The sequence below is a fragment of the Megachile rotundata genome, chromosome 10 (assembly GCF_050947335.1).
Source record: "Megachile rotundata isolate GNS110a chromosome 10, iyMegRotu1, whole genome shotgun sequence".
Lineage (NCBI taxonomy): Eukaryota > Metazoa > Arthropoda > Insecta > Hymenoptera > Megachilidae > Megachile > Megachile rotundata.
In genome coordinates this window covers 14482598-14498320 of record NC_134992.1, presented here as the reverse complement: position 1 = coordinate 14498320, position 15723 = coordinate 14482598, and the positions used below count along the sequence as shown (strand labels likewise).

The 15723-nt window shown below is 44.9% G+C and overlaps 1 protein-coding gene and 1 long non-coding RNA gene across 2 annotated transcripts in view; both read left to right on the top strand.

Moving 5' to 3' along the window:
* LOC100880650 (unc-112-related protein) overlaps nt 1–15723 on the top strand; it is a 179680-nt gene that overhangs the window by 75030 nt on the left and 88927 nt on the right. The gene's annotated exons all lie outside the window — the stretch shown is intronic.
* The window catches only part of LOC143265219 (uncharacterized), a 30228-nt gene continuing 16455 nt past the window's right edge, over nt 1951–15723 (top strand). Inside the window, exon 1 of the long non-coding RNA XR_013039502.1 lies at nt 1951–2209. This is a non-coding gene — a long non-coding RNA (uncharacterized LOC143265219). The remainder of the gene's footprint in view (nt 2210–15723) is intronic.

The window sequence follows — 15723 nt, the reverse complement described above, 5'->3', positions numbered from 1 at the left end:
GGATGATTCTCTCATGGTATATGAGACAGTAACGAGTACATGATTTTATCAGTTTGAGAAGAGAAATCGTAGGAGAACTATTTTGTAAAGTGGGTCAAAGATCGAAGGTCTTTTCTCGTGAAAATTCGTGAAAAATATGATCCGTTACGGATCCACCTGTCGTAACCCAATTTCTCGCTGGCGAGAAATTTAGGGGTCGAAAATTAGGTAGATCGTCCATTGTAATTTACGGTATCCTTCGGCTCCGAACGAATAAAGACCGGATCCTACCTGGCGCCACGGTGATTATGGCCTAACTGCGAGATAATAATGGCATATATCACCTGGCGTGCGGACAAAAGGGAAAAATGAAAAGAAGAAGGAAAGTTTCCCACTACCTGTTCCCTCGAATTGGTTCTCGCGTACGTGGCAATTAACCCTTTCGTGGAGGACGATAAATCCCTTCGACGACCAGAACGGACATTTCTAACGTTGGAAACGACTGAACGATGTTTCTTCTCGCCTATTTCACGAGCAATCGAAAAGGACGAAAAAAAAGAATCGAAGAATTCTCTCGTTGTTAGAGAGATTAAAAGGGTCGGTCAGAGGTTCGACGAATGGATCGGTGTTAAAGAGGCTCTCGTTTCTCCGCTACAAATGGCGGCTAATCGTCTACCAAATATCTCGAGATAGTCCTCTTCTGTCGAAAGAAAAAATAGACGCTTCTACGAAAGTATTTCCAACTCCAATTTCTTAGTTTCGAACTTCCTAACTGCTGTTTGGAGACACTCGGAAAATCCTAGTCACGTAGTGGCGATTTCTCCGTCGTCTTATTCCTCGATTGTTAAACAATTCCAATTACTTTCGTTCGTCCTAATTGCTATGCAAACCAATTTATCGCAACATCGACGTAACGAGGCCGTTACGAAAATGCCGTTGAAAATTAACTAATAATTTTACTACAAACAGTTTACATTTCGGAGAAACACTGTTCACCTCTCGACCCAAGATGTAATCGTATGCCAGATTATGCCAAATGAGTTCCAACAGCAAAAACATGGAATACCAGGAAGACTCGTCGAGTTGCAACATCACCCTAGGTTAGTTTCTCATCGTTCCCTTCAGGACTGAATCGTTTTATTCGCCGGCAACATCGTTGGTAATAAAGACATTAACAGAGGCCAGTGCGGAACGATGAAGACCTTCTTCCGTTCCGAGAGGCCAGTTAGTTCGAGCAAAACTCGCTAGGCTTGACGCCGACAGAGCAGCACGCTTTCGGCGAAGTGATTTACACGCTGCGAACTGTAATTATTGCAGCACCCCACGAAATTACTTCCAAGTATTGGTCGGCTGTTTTGTTCGCGCGACGTTGTTTGGCTCTGCCCGGGGATGGGCTCGTAACTTGATACACTGTAACGCAAACAAACTTAATCTACAATATGGCGCTTTAAGCTCGATTCATACTCGGTAATTATGGTAAACTTAACAGATACGAGGGTGGGGTAAATAATTCAGCCTGAATAAAGACTTACTGCAATTTGCAGCTACCTGAAAGATTTTCGTAGTCGTTCATCGTAATTTGCGTTTGAAAGTCAAACATAAGATACTTTCGGCTGATGGCAAGTTTATTTCAGTCCCGAGAGGATCGAGTATCGAGAAAATGCGTTTGGAGAACATAAAGTTTTCTTGCGTAAAAGGGATGTTATTGACGAAGTTATTGGTCACGACGGGCACCGGGAAGAAAGAGCACATTTCAGGAATTATAAGCGCGATAGTTCGCAGGGAAATGTTGGAGATGACTTTTCTCGACTGCTCGAAGATCCCGAGGATCACAAAGTGTCGTCGTCTCTCGGTCTTTTTCCCCTGTTCGAAAGAAGAAGGGGTGACTCGACGGTCGAGTAATTGCTTTAATCGCGCCATGCTATCTGGAACGCGGCAGCTTCTCATTAATAGCCCCCGTCTCGAGAAACTGCTCGCGGAAATGGGCCATACTTTTACTTAACAATAAAAGCGTATTTACTCTGCCGCTCGGTGCTACGTTAATAATGCACGCTCGCCTCTTCTTTACCGACGCGTTTCACGGGATTTTCATCGGATACTCGACGACGTTTCCGGGACGAGAGGGACAGACAGAGGGGGAAAAGAACGACGAGAGAAAAATCATCTCTTAACGCTTGTCCGTGTACTTTGAAGTTAATGAACGCGGACGATGATTGTAGCGACGCCTTTTGTAAGTACTCGACTTTAATTTTCATCTTTCGTAACGCGGACGGCGGCGTTTGAAATTTAACTCTTTTATCACCGCTTATTATAATAACAATCGTTTTTTAACTGGAGATTTTAATATGTTGCCTTAATATATTCTAATACGTTGCGAGTGATTTTTAATAAAATGGAGTCTCTGAGTCTTTCGGAGCCCTGGAGGGTGCATTTGAATCTGGACCACCAAAGTATCGAACGACCGACGAGTTCTAATCGCAAGGTTGCCAAGTCAACCGGTTTCTCGCAAAATTAACATAATTACCGTGGCTACGGCGCAGCGAATCAACACCAAGGGGCTCAGGGGGAGAGCAGCTGTCAGGATACGATCTGAATCCACAATCAAAAAGATTCCAAAGAACCGAGGGTCTCAGTGTTCCGGACAGAGTCGTCAAAAGTATAAACGAGCCTCTCGTTTATCCATCACGCCATCGTAGCTCGAGGCTAACTGGAGGAGCACGCTAATCGCGGACCTCTATGACCCCCCATTTTATCTCGCATTATGGCCGTTCCTTACTTTCACGAACCACGCGTTTGGAAACCTAAGACACCTTTTCCTTCCTCCTTCTCGTAAATGCATTAACAGAAATAAAGATTCAAGGGTTTCGAGGTACAATAGATAATTTCGTATCTTCAGAGAAATTATCTTTCCACGTGGCTGTGCAAGGCGTAACATCAGGTATCCGAGTGTCGAATGGTCTTAACGATGTCTTAAGAAACGATTACCGTGGAATGTCGAGCTTCACGAGTTATAATTTTACCGTCGTTATGCGGCAGGAGATCTCGTAAAGAATAGAAGACTGGAATATTGTCCAATAAGGAGTCCCCAGGGGATAGCATTCTCTGTCTCACGGTTTCTTGTGATTTCACCTGGCCGACACCGGGATCCCGGAGAAAGGACGCAAAAACGTGGTGACTCGGAGATAGGAAGAATATCGCGAATGTTTCTGAGAGTTATGACTGATCGAAAGAAGTGGTCTTGAACGGATCCGAAAGATGACAAGCTTCAGAACACAACAGACAAGCTCGAAAAATCCATTCCACTTCTCGACCATAATCGAACATATCAGTCGTCGCAACTGTCGTAAATGTCAAAGATTCGCATGCAAGTGTGCTCGGAGATTCCACAGTGAGAAATAGAAATTGTAGTTTGGTACTTTTGTTTTTCGTGGAATTTAACTTGAAGATGGTCGAGCAAAAGTTGGCGATGAATGGGAAAGTCTAATGCAGCTCTTGTACTTTTACTCATGAATGCATACCTTTCGCTTAACGATAATGTTTCTTTACGGAAAGTTTCTTTTAAAGTCCATTCAACGAGAAGATACTCGACAGGAGCACGCTATTCCATGAAACTTACTTTGTATTAATTTAACCTTAACTATTAATCATTATTATACCGTTTATACATCTCCTTTTATCGTAATTGATCCACAGAAATCGATTAATTTCTTGTAACTACATCTACAGCTTTGAAGAGCAAATATATCGCTTCTCGTTAACTTAGGGTTCAGTGACCATAAAATTAATAGTCAAAGAGTTGAAGACAAAATTTGTGAACCGTTTTCCTAATTCGCAGGCAGAGTTCCCTAGGACCGTCAGTCACGATCGTTTCGCCAATTACACGAAGCTCCGTTGTTCGTAAACACCGTTGTCGATACAGCAGTCGGAAAGATGGCGAGGATCCGTGGTTAGGATCTGCATAATGCACCGTTTACCACGAAGCGCGAAAAGTCAAGTCTCGGTGGAGAAGATCCGCGTGAGAACCTCTGCAGGAGGCAGAGGATGTGGCACGTCGTCGTGGCGGACAACTGGATGGATGGATGGATGGACGGGACCTGGCTCAGTCGAACCGAGCAAGCGAAGGGTATTATTAGGAGCGAGCCGAACGTAATGACTTAATACTACGAGGCTGCCCTATGCTGGAAACCGTCTGCCTATGCTGGCCTCGAGAACGACTCGGAGTCTCTTCGAGCTAACTCTCTCCTGCGGATCTGCCGGCTTCCTTGCCGAGATTATTGGTTTATCGAACGGCGAATTTCGACGGAGGAATTTCGTTGCGAGTGCAGCATCACGGATAATAACCATCGTCCGTAAGCCGTCTTGTATGGTAAATATTACCGTTTCGTCGAGGAACGGTAGCCGGACCAGCCGGAATGAAGCGAGCGGAGCCAACAACCACGAATAAAATTGAATAACGATCGACCGAGTGCGAAAACGGTGCCGAAGGACCATGACTACTCGTTTTTCTACCCGTTTACAGACGTCGAATACTTTTGGAACAAGAGAAACCTCATAACCGAGATAAATTGTCAACAAATTTTTATAGTATCTTAGCTTTTTATCGACAATAATTGGAACGAGATCACGGGAGGTCGTGGTGGCAGGTCCCAGAAGAATAAGATCGCAGGTCACTGCGTGCGACTAATCAAGATTAATCGAGACACGGCTAAAGACTCATCGTGCAATTAGACACGAGGTCTATTGTAACACGAGCACGAAGTCGCTTTATACAAAGAGGTGTTCTCGAGCCCACGACGATGACAGACGACGAGGTTTTCATAGGCACGGCGAGCGTGGAATCGGCGGCAAGGACCACCAGCTTCGTTCTCCGCTCATGCCCGTCGGCTTCTCGTGGCTTTGCTCTCGTAATATCTTATTACACGATCGCTGCATGCCGGCGTGCACCTACACGCGTGCGTGCCTGGAGAACGAGCGAGCGCGTCAAGTCCCGTGTGCTCGCCCACCTTACCTGTCACTGTTTCACCCGCGATCGTATCTTTTCCAGGGAAATTTCCGTCGATCGTAAACCGCCCGAGAAAATGCAACACGCGTTATTATCCTGTGACCCTCGGGATACTGCGTCGTGTAATAATCGACTTTCGAGCACGAGTTCCTTGCAATCTCGTTGCAGGGATGCTTTAGCGTTTCTTTCGTACTTTGCAACATTCGTGTTTTAAGCTCATGGTAAACGGATTAACCCCTTGCCCTGCAATATCACACAAGGACCGCTGAATATTATCCTAACATTTTAACTCTCTTCTAATGTCCATAAAATTTTAAGTTCACCCTTTGTACTCGACGGTAATTTGACTGTTTACAAACAGCAACTTTAAAACTTAGTTAAAAAGTTAAATGACTTTTCTTGAGGCTATTATTTCTTTACTAATAATTTACACTAGTTTGTCTCACTATGTTCATACATCGCACGTGTCATGTTATAGAATCAGTTAAAAAATGCTTATTTAAAATTATTGTATTAAATAAAATGGTGACTGTGTCACCTCTCGAGCGCAAAGGGTTAATATCGAAACTGGACTTTTGCTATCGTTTCTCGTGAAGAAGAGATATTTGATCGAACCCAGAGCATGAGCGGATCGACAGCGAATTCAGCTGCGACAGCAGAAGAGCAAAGAACGGAGCGGTTCCGATACATGGATCATTGCCTTTCCCAGAGAGAAGTTTATAAAAGATAGAGCAGCGGATCTAGAGAAAAATGAACGGTTTTAAAGAAGCTGAATAATGATGATCCTGAGAAAGAACCGAGTGAACTATAGCAATAGGAAGGTGAAAGAGATTTCAGCTAAAATAGAAACAGCACAGAATTCCTTTCTGAAAATATTTCGACAATAATATTCGTAATCCAAATGAACAATAAATCACCCGACGATGAAAGCGATAAATCATCCGAGGATCCTTATAAACACTCGAACAGAAGAAGAGTGCAGCTTTAGTGTACTCCAGTCTCTGGTGCGTTTACGTACGTCGATTTCACTCGATCGTACCGTGTACATTGTACAGCGGACCACCGGCGCTTCGTATGAAGTTATTAACTGAGGCGGGTTTCGCTCGATGCACGTACAGCCGAGCATCGCCTCGACACGCCGTCTACCCTCTTGTCCCCGTCATTCCTTACAAGTCAACGAGTCCTGCTGCAAGAACGAGCGAGGAAAAGGCAGAGCGAGAAGGAGGACTGTGGGCAACCTTTAAAGTCACGTTCAAGACCGGGATTACTGACGTTAATATCTTATTACTGGTTTATCGACGCGTGCTCTTCACGCAGCCGATGAGGCATCCTCCGTATTCGGATTTGAGGAATTCGATCGTTTTGTTTCGAGGTTGAAGCTCCTTCAACATCGTTTCAAAATTATGAAAACGAAAGCAATTTTTAGTATGAGAGGTGCTATTAGTTGAAGTTATAAAATTAAATAAGCACGAATGTATCAAGTTTATCAAGAGTATTAAGTATCTTACAGTGTGTTAACTGTAGACAGGACGAAGAGTGTCCCGGTACAATGCATGGAGGTTAACGAACACTTTGGACGATTTCGTAAATGTTGGAAGGGGATAAAAAAGAGAGGATGTGACGAGTCGTAACCGCGGGCAAGTTTCAAAGGCAACACGGACAAGCGTGCCGGCCGTAAATCTTCTCGAGTTGCCACGAGAATCGATACGGCCTGGTTTCTCGGTCAAAGCTCGTTAGCGATTCTCTTCGCGGTGAAGTTGCTCTAATTGGAGATCCCGCGTTCTGGATCGTCCTCCGTAAGGAACCGCCGGCCATGGCTGTATACGTTGCATTCGAGAGGCGTTATTATTCCGTCGAGTCGAGAGGATTCCGTGAAGTGCTCATTGTCGCGAAATCTAGTCTACGGGAAAGGCAAGTTGCCGGAAGAGGCGTTCGTTTTCCCGTCCTACTTCATTAACCGTGTCGCTCGATGCCCAACGAGACGACCTTCTCGTACATGGAATTCCATTTCACCTGTACATATTTCCTTCGTGTTGATCAATTTCTTATTCCGGTATCGCGGGAAGGAACGTCCCAGTTACGACGCATTTAAGCGGCTATTAACAGAATCGGCGAAAGAGCACTCGTAAATACCGCACCGTTGCTTTGATCATTTCGGATCCAGTTATCTAAGCCTACCGACTTACCTATCAAGGTATCCGCTTACTGTCAGACCCTATTTGCCGACCCTTACGAGTATTTTATTAAGCATCAACATTTTCCTTGTTCGTCGATCGTAAATGCTCGTCAAAACTCTTAGTTGTTCGCAGTTTAATTGGGAGTTTCGTATGGTGATGGCTTGCTATCGATGTTATATTTTTCGAATTTACAGACCAAGATCCGAAAGATGATGCAGAAAGAATAACCGAAGGATGATGTACCGTTCAGAAAGACATTCGAGCACAGGTCGTAAATGTTCGAGTTAAGAGCAGAATCGTCTGCATTGGTCTCGATAAACTCGAAATCACCGCGAGGAAATAACAATGGGAGGCTGGCGTTACGACTTCCATCATCGCGGAAGCACGGAACGTTTCGATCTTATTGCGGCCCCATTGCATTAATATCGCATTGCTAGTCGATTTTACGTGGCTACGGTTCCGGTTTCCGGGATTTCCTGTTCCGTTGCTCTCGTACCAACCGGCTATCGATCGACTCTTACGAATCCGAGATGACTGCGAATCGGTCGTTGAACATTCCTAGGCTTTACTTTCCGCGATGGCCAGGTAATGGACGTAAAAAGGCCCGAGGAATTAGAGATATCGCGACGAATCAGGCATAAACAAAGGCAAATGTCACTTTCCCGATCCATTTAAGCGTCGAATCGTTTGTAGTTATGAACGATCTTATCGTTAAGTGGCCGGGAAGATCGCGTCTGAGCATCGAGACTCCGTTTCTCCTTGCGCAGACGATGGCAAGAGGCGAGAGTGAAGCGGTCTGGGGCCATGCATCTTTCATCTTCGGTAAGGCAAAGGGTTTAAACGGGGAAGAGGAGATGGCTCTGAGCTACTTCGCCGTAAGGGTTGCACCCACAGATGGTACCTCTTCTTTTGTTTGAGAGAGACCGTCAGGAGAGGCTGCTCATTTGCCTAGTCAAAGGCTGCCTTCCTGCGGACCTCCTTCTCTCTGCTTCCTCCTCTATCTACCCTTCTTCTTCCTGGACATCTCCGTTCGAGTCTCGCTATTACCGTTCCCTCTGATCTCTTGCCTTCTACTCGATGATATTTACGTTCCTGTCTCGCATTTTCGCTTCAGACATTATAGGCCTATTATCGAATATGGGGATACATTACTTAACGGTGACAATAATCGTTATTAATTTAACGCGTTGAGTTTTCTCGATCATGAGTTCCATCTAATTCTATGTGGGCGGCCTCTCCGATTTACGATCACGGCGCGTCTACAGATTCCGCTGATCGACTGGGCACAGTAGAACGAGGCGTGCGATTAATTTCCGCAGGCACGCTAAATCAGCCCCAGGGCACGTGCGAGCCTTCCAAATTGTCTACGGTAATGCATCTGCAATTTCCGTCGGTTCGAGAAGCTCGCTACGCGAACGAAACTTCGCCCCGTTGTAATAACGCGAGTCTACGCTCCTGCGGCGACGTCTCAATATTTCTACGCGCGCTCCGTCCGACCAGTGCTCTAACTTTCCACTAGCTTCCGATCGGTTCATGTAAATTCTTCAATTATCAAATCTCAAACGTTTCAACTTTATTCGTCTTAATAGCTGTTGCACGAATCATGGTGCAAGATACTCTATCTCCGTTCCTTGCAAAGTCCCGGATCACACCCTCCGCGTTATCGAAGCCTTACTTCCGCCAAGGCGAGTTCGAAAGAGGAATCGAGCGTAATCGAGCGTTATGAGCTATAAACCGTTGGTCCAAAAACGGGGAGGAAAGGTAGGCAAACAATCGTCTCGAAGGGAACAAGATCCAACGAAGGGTATTAGGTAGACTCGGTCGGACGCGATATACAAACGCGGCTACGTCGACGAGAGGATGTATCCACTTCCAAGGTCGTTTGCACAGGAAAACGTCGTAGTCGATGTTAATTCACGACGTCAACCCCCGGTGGATCATCAAGCCCATTAGTCGCGCAGCCTGGCGAACCTCCTGGCATGGAAATGGTCTGTTTACAGGATCACGGTTCACTGCGTTTAATTTAGCAGCAGCCTCCTCCGCCTCTATCCGCTCGTCCTTTCGCCGCGACTACGATGTATTCGAATCTCATCGTCAAAGCGGAATACCGAAGCGCGCGGTTCATAGTGATTACTCTGGCACGGGCCTTCTTTGACGAACGTTTTCCCCGTGCTCGGATTCCGAAGAAAGTCTCTTTGGTCGTTCATTGAACGTTTAACGTTTACCGTTCCTCCAATTTTGTTGTCTTCGCGAAATTGGATAATTGGGTCGCGTTTCGTACGACGAAATTTCATAAATCGAAAAATCGTTGAGGGGTGAGCGAATACCGAGAACTCGAGCGCCATTTGTTCTCACGTGAAATCAGTTTTTAAATTGTTCCGCGTGTTCATAAATGTAAATGCTTTTTACGAAACACGAGGGTTTATTGTGGTTGTATAAAAGAAGGGAATGAAAAGAGCATGTCGGAATATTTTCAGCTTTCCGAATGGAAAATCAATTTGTCGAACGATTTTTATTTGCCTCCGCTGTGATGAAATTTTGAATAAACGATTTATGAAAGAAGCAAGGAGCGGTTTCCCTGGAAGGTGTGATTTAAATCTTGAAGTACATGTCTAAGAAGCTATCTCTTACAGAGATGCTGGAATATTGACGTTCGGGCACCGTACATTTATACGATATACGAGGGACAGAGGTTTCCCATAAAACTGGCAAGTTTGCAAAAAGATAAGGCTGCGGAGATCATTTCTCATGACGAATTATGCCGATACTTCAAACCGTAAACATTCGAATCAAAATGCTGCGGGAATATCCCCCAAAATATGGAAAGCCAGACCTCTACATAATTAAATAAAAAAGTTTGAAGACAGAAATGTAAGAATTCAGTACATAAATCTTTACAAAAAAAAAAATCTGTCCAATCTCGAGACCATAATCTGCGATTCTCAAAATGATAGTCGCACAACGAAAACAAAATATATCAAGCACGTATTTTATCACGCGAGCTACGATTTAAACGAAGCAAATAAATGATAAACAAAAGGGTAGTGAGAAAGTCGAGGAAAAAACGGAAACTGAGTTCGGATTTCGCCAGCAGGGAAACAATAAATGGCCGCGGGCTTTATAACGAATGTGATACGAATACTCCGGTACACGGTCGAACATCGTGGTGTAGGACAGAATCATAAATCCACCAGGGATTAGTAAATATGCCTACCTCGCGGTTCGAAAACAGAGATGGGGTTGTTGGTGGCGGGCTGGAGTTTGTTCGCTGGAATTTAGCAGGCAAAAAGGCGAAGATTAAATCGGATCCAACGTTCCCTGGACGATTTGCGTTGCTTAACGTTTCGCGTTAAAAATGACGTTAAAGGCGCTTTATTTCAGGATAACCGGCAAAAAGATAACCGTGTCCCTTTGTTCCTGTCCAAGGAACGATTACGCGTTAATCTGTCACGCGAGGTGTCCCGAGACTAGCAGGATGTACGTTGCTGGGAGCAATTAGGGGTCGTTTCTGTGCTTGATCGCGTAAATCAAAGCAAAGCACGAGGGAGGATGCTTTATGTAACCGCGAGACTTTATGAAGAAGGATTAACCTGTTCCACGGATGGCGAATTAACTCGTCATCCGAACATACTTTTGTATAATTATATTTCACTCCTTGCAATCACGCGTAATCTTTGGTTAATCAATTTGAAAACACTTGTAAGTACCTTCGGAATTGTGGATCACAGAAGCTGACTATTTCGAACGTCACGAAAAATGTAAAGAATGCAACGACCAGAACCGGAAGCAATATTGATCGACGTCCAGTCGAGCGAAAGTTTGCGTCGTCGTCTTCGAACGCGAGTCTTGCGCAGGTAATTGCGTTTCGATAAGTAACTCCGTCGAATAAATATAAATGGAGAGGCGAGCGTCTCGAGAGGACCATCCTCGAGGCGAGCACAAGGAAGTGGAAGGATGTTGGACGACGAGGACAGAGACAGGGAGAGAGAGAGAGGGAGAGGGAAGAAGGAAACAAGAACCGATGGAAGGTTTGAGGGAGAGAATGTAAATCGGTGTACACGGCTATCTGTCCGGGGATAGGGAAATCGTGGAATGCAAATTGACGAGAGGGACTCCGAAGCCGCGTAGCAGCGACTGGTGCATTGCAGTGGCCAGCTAAACGGATAATCAATATACTGGGTGTACCATAATACGCGAGCATAACTGCAGCGTTTCGTTACATGCAAGCACCAAATAAAAATCACACCTACAAATGAAGACATCATTCGACTTCGCAAGACGCGTTTCAGTAATTATGCGAATAATCTCGACTCCTTCGCTACTTGTAGACGAACATGTAGCGAAAGTCACACTTCGTGACTGTCACGTGCATGCAATATGATGCATCCTGTACACGAAACGTCGAGCCGACTTCCGCGTCGAATTTACAACGACGACGACTCAACAGAGCCGGCCGTTTTCACATAATTGACCCCGTTTTCCTGTCGTTCATTCTCGCGCGCTCGTTCAAGATGCCCACTCGAGCACGTCTCGATCGGACGATTTACGATAAAGGAAGATCGTTCCGTTGTTTTTTCGCCACGTGACCTGTTCGATTTTTTTTTTGAACGCCACGTTGGCTAACGTCTTTGAAAGATCGTTTCCCGGCTCGACTTTCGAGGATCGTTCACCGAGCCTCGAGCGGGTTTCGTTAAACGAGTTATTAGGTCGCGTTCAAAACCACGAGATGCCTCTTTAAGTTATATACAAAAATTACGTTTAATCCTCGAGGAGCTAGAGGGCCGTAATTAAAGAGATATCGAGAGAGAAGTTGAATGGTGACTGGTACTTTCGAAGTTTAAGCTACCGAAATTTGAACGTCAAAGGATTTCAGGAATTAAGAAAGAGAATTTTTATGACATAAAGAGGTTTCAGAATTTCCGTATTATAATCTACATTAACAATTTTCGGCAGCGAAAGGGGTTATGACGCGTTAAAGCACCGTTGCGTGATAATACGCTCGAAGAAGTGCGAGACGGGAATACTCGAAAACGCTAGCGTGTCAGCGAGAGGGAAGCGAAATGTTCCGCGCCGAGGCTTGTTTCCGTTCCGCGTGCCTCGTTTTCCTGCTATCGGTCTGGCTATACACCCAGGTCCACGGGAATTTCGCGAGGGCTCCCAATGGCGCGGGATATTTTCATGCAAATGCGAATACCCCTTTTTTCCAACCCGTTGCGACGGGGACACGGAACAATGCCGGTCGAATTCGTTTTCGTCGAAATTGCGCGGATTAACGCGAGAGAACGCGAGCGTAAACGTTTCCGTCGTCATAAAAGAGAGTGTGAGAAGACGGCTCGAAACACACCCTATCTATGGGGGTTGCTTTTATTCGTGCGGTTCCTTCGACCGAGGCAACGGGGGTTCTCGTTCAATTTCACATGTTCAATGTGGCGAAACGCGTGCTACATGGTGATCGAAAAATACTTATCGAGTTACATTCAATTTATTATTTCTGTATTTCTAGATTCTAACATTTCCCGAATAGTTTCAAGTCCTTCGAAGCTCTATACTTCGTCAGATTTCAGGTTCCTAGAGATCCTCTATATCTCCAAATTGCTACATCCAGATCCTTATATCTCGAGAACCCTACATCCTCAAGCATCCGCGGCACTCTAAATCCCTACGTTCTCAGAACTCTGTCTTTAGAGATCTTCAGATATACCTTCAGATCCTTTCACGGTAGTATTCAGTATCCGGTAACTATTCAATGCTTCGAGCGTGTAATGGATATTTTGCATTTCGTACCGGAGTCCAATTTACCACCAATTTTTCTCGGTTCGCGTAGACGCGTATTTCATGGCAACTGCTATCATAGGGAGATGGCCACCTCCGAAGTTTAGTCGTCGTCCGTGATGGTCCATAAAGAGCTGGCTGAAATTGCGTCTCGTACAACCTCGAAAGCTGTACCACCACCCCTCGAGCAGGCTACATACCACCGTTTTCAACCCCTGAACGGGGGGATGGCCAGGTTGCTTCGTCCTTCGTAATAGCGTGGGCCAACGTATACAACACGGCTTGGCATAAAGTTTACGATGATGAGGAGGGACCTAGCGAAGGAGTCCCGAAAGTCGTCCGACGAATCTTCAGGGCAGCTACGACTTCCGTGATACAGGAATTAGATGGTACTCTTCATCCAGTCCGGCTTTGTAGCTTCTTACCGTTGGGATCATTTTTGCGAAACACGTTGTCCTCGAGGATTTCGGAAAGATCGAGGATCCTGTTGTAGGTGAACTCGTTAAGAACCTCATTTGCTCGATGAAGCCGAAGAGGGTGAAAATGGATTCCGGCGTTGAGTTTTGGTGTCCCGGATCCGAGAAGTTACCGCTTCTACGTTTCCAAAGTTCGGACACCGAAGATATAATTAGGTTATAGAACTAATAAGAGGAAATTCGAGCGGAAACACTTTTAAGTAGATTCTAAGATCGAAAAGTTATTACTTTACGGTTGGAACGTTATTTTCAGAGGGCGGTGAACTTTGCTATTTCTGCTAGTTACAGATTTAAGAACAAATACCAGGGATACAATTGTAGAATTAATAAGAGAAAGTTAGGACAAAAGCAATTTTAAATGCTTTCACGTTTGTTCAAATATTAGGAAAGCGACTTTAATATCGAAAAATTTAGTTACTCGAACGAAACGTAGATTTTATGATAAAAGTGTTCTACGATGGAGGCTCTAATTGCGAGGCAAACAGCCAAAATAAATTTCCAAAAGCTCCAATCCCAACTCAAACACGTTCACCCTTACTTTAGAAAATCCTGGAGTTCACAAAGAGGAAGCGTTTGATCTACAATTATCAGAGGCCAAGTCCGCCGAATCTAATTAGAACTCTCGCAATCTCGATTTACCCAAGTCCATCATAATTCAGAGTTATCGTAGACCGGGATCTTATTAACTCAGACACAGAGCAAAGACAACATAACCTCGGCATAGCTTAGGTCGAACGCAATCTGGGTGCTCCGTGTCAATACCCGAAGCACCCTCCGTCCAATCGAGGATTGACCGAAACCATAATCGTGCCACGAGGCTAAATAATCAAACTCCCGCTGTATGAACGATACATTTGAGACGATCGTTTCCTCGGGGTAAGTCGTAACATCCGCGGGAACTCGTGTACCAACGATAAACCGGTAAACCTACCAGCGGACCGGAAATGTGTCCCTGCCAAGGGGTTAAAATGGTCGTAAAGGTAAACGTACATCGTGGCTAAGTTATAGTTCGTTTCGCCAATTGATTACATGAATTATAGATACTATCCGAGACGGTATCTTGTATCACGTATAGCGCCGGGCTACGTGGTTATCCTTTTAGGGTTGTTAACGTCCGTCCAGGAAGAATTAGAGTCCACTGACTTTAACCACTGTTCGCCTTCAACCTCGTAACTCACCGTCGGAAAAATACGAGATCCGTGATGGTGTTGGACACGATGATCTATGCGGAACTAGCGTGTGGTAATTTGCCGCGTGGCAATGTAACACGTGGCGATCTTACGTACAGCGATACGACGCTCGGGTCTAATGCGTGATCCACTTGATCTAACACGTCGCGATATGGACAGAAATCTGACGCGAGGTAATCTAACGTGTCACGAAACACCGTGTAATCTAATGATAGATCTTGATAATTTTATAAAGCCTAACGAAATTTAATTCGGAATTATTAAAAATGGGAAGGAAAGTGAATGGTGGTTAGAAACGTGGTAGAAATGAAAAGGAGGGAATGTCAGCAATTTGACAGTGGTTATTGCAATTTCCAGTTCAGTGGTATCTACATAATAGGTAAAGGGCATCGTGACGCGTCGCAATATTTCACCGGGAAACACTTGGAAACGGCGCTTTACGTTCTATGCGAATATTGTATCGGAGACTGGCTCGTCGACCAATTTTGTTTCCATCAAAAGTGGGATTAGCGACAGAGGAGGATCCGATTGAATACGCCGAATCGAATCCTGGGATCACCGTTTTTCAAGAAGCCATCCTGGAATAGGGGTCTCTTTTTCATTCCAATCCCGACCAGACCGTCGCGACGAATTTATCACGCTCCGGAAACGAATGATGCCAACGACATTCTCGGCTTTATTCGAAAATAAATTTCTGGTTTCGATGATTAATCCATTTGTTTCAGATTAACTTGCACATAAAATTTGCGGTAACTTTATTCGTTGATGAAAATATATTTTATAATCGATCGTCTGAACTCGTAACTGCTAACGTTTGTTAGCGAGCAAAAACACTAGGCCGAAACAGAGGCTGTCTGACACGATTGGTTGCCAGCAAGTACAAGGTAAATGGAAAGAAATTATTTTAACAGCTTCCGCTCGAAACAGGTCACGTCAGCGGAATCGTAAAAACGGTACCGTCACGTGCAACGTCCATTTTCTGTAGAAACTACCGTTTAAGTAGGTCCGATCGCATTTAACTTACGATCGCGGCAGTGTATTTGCGTGAATGACGCTGAATGCAACACAGCATCGGCTATCGATACGATTTCTTTGCGTTACGGCTCTTTTCTTTACTGTTCCCCTCT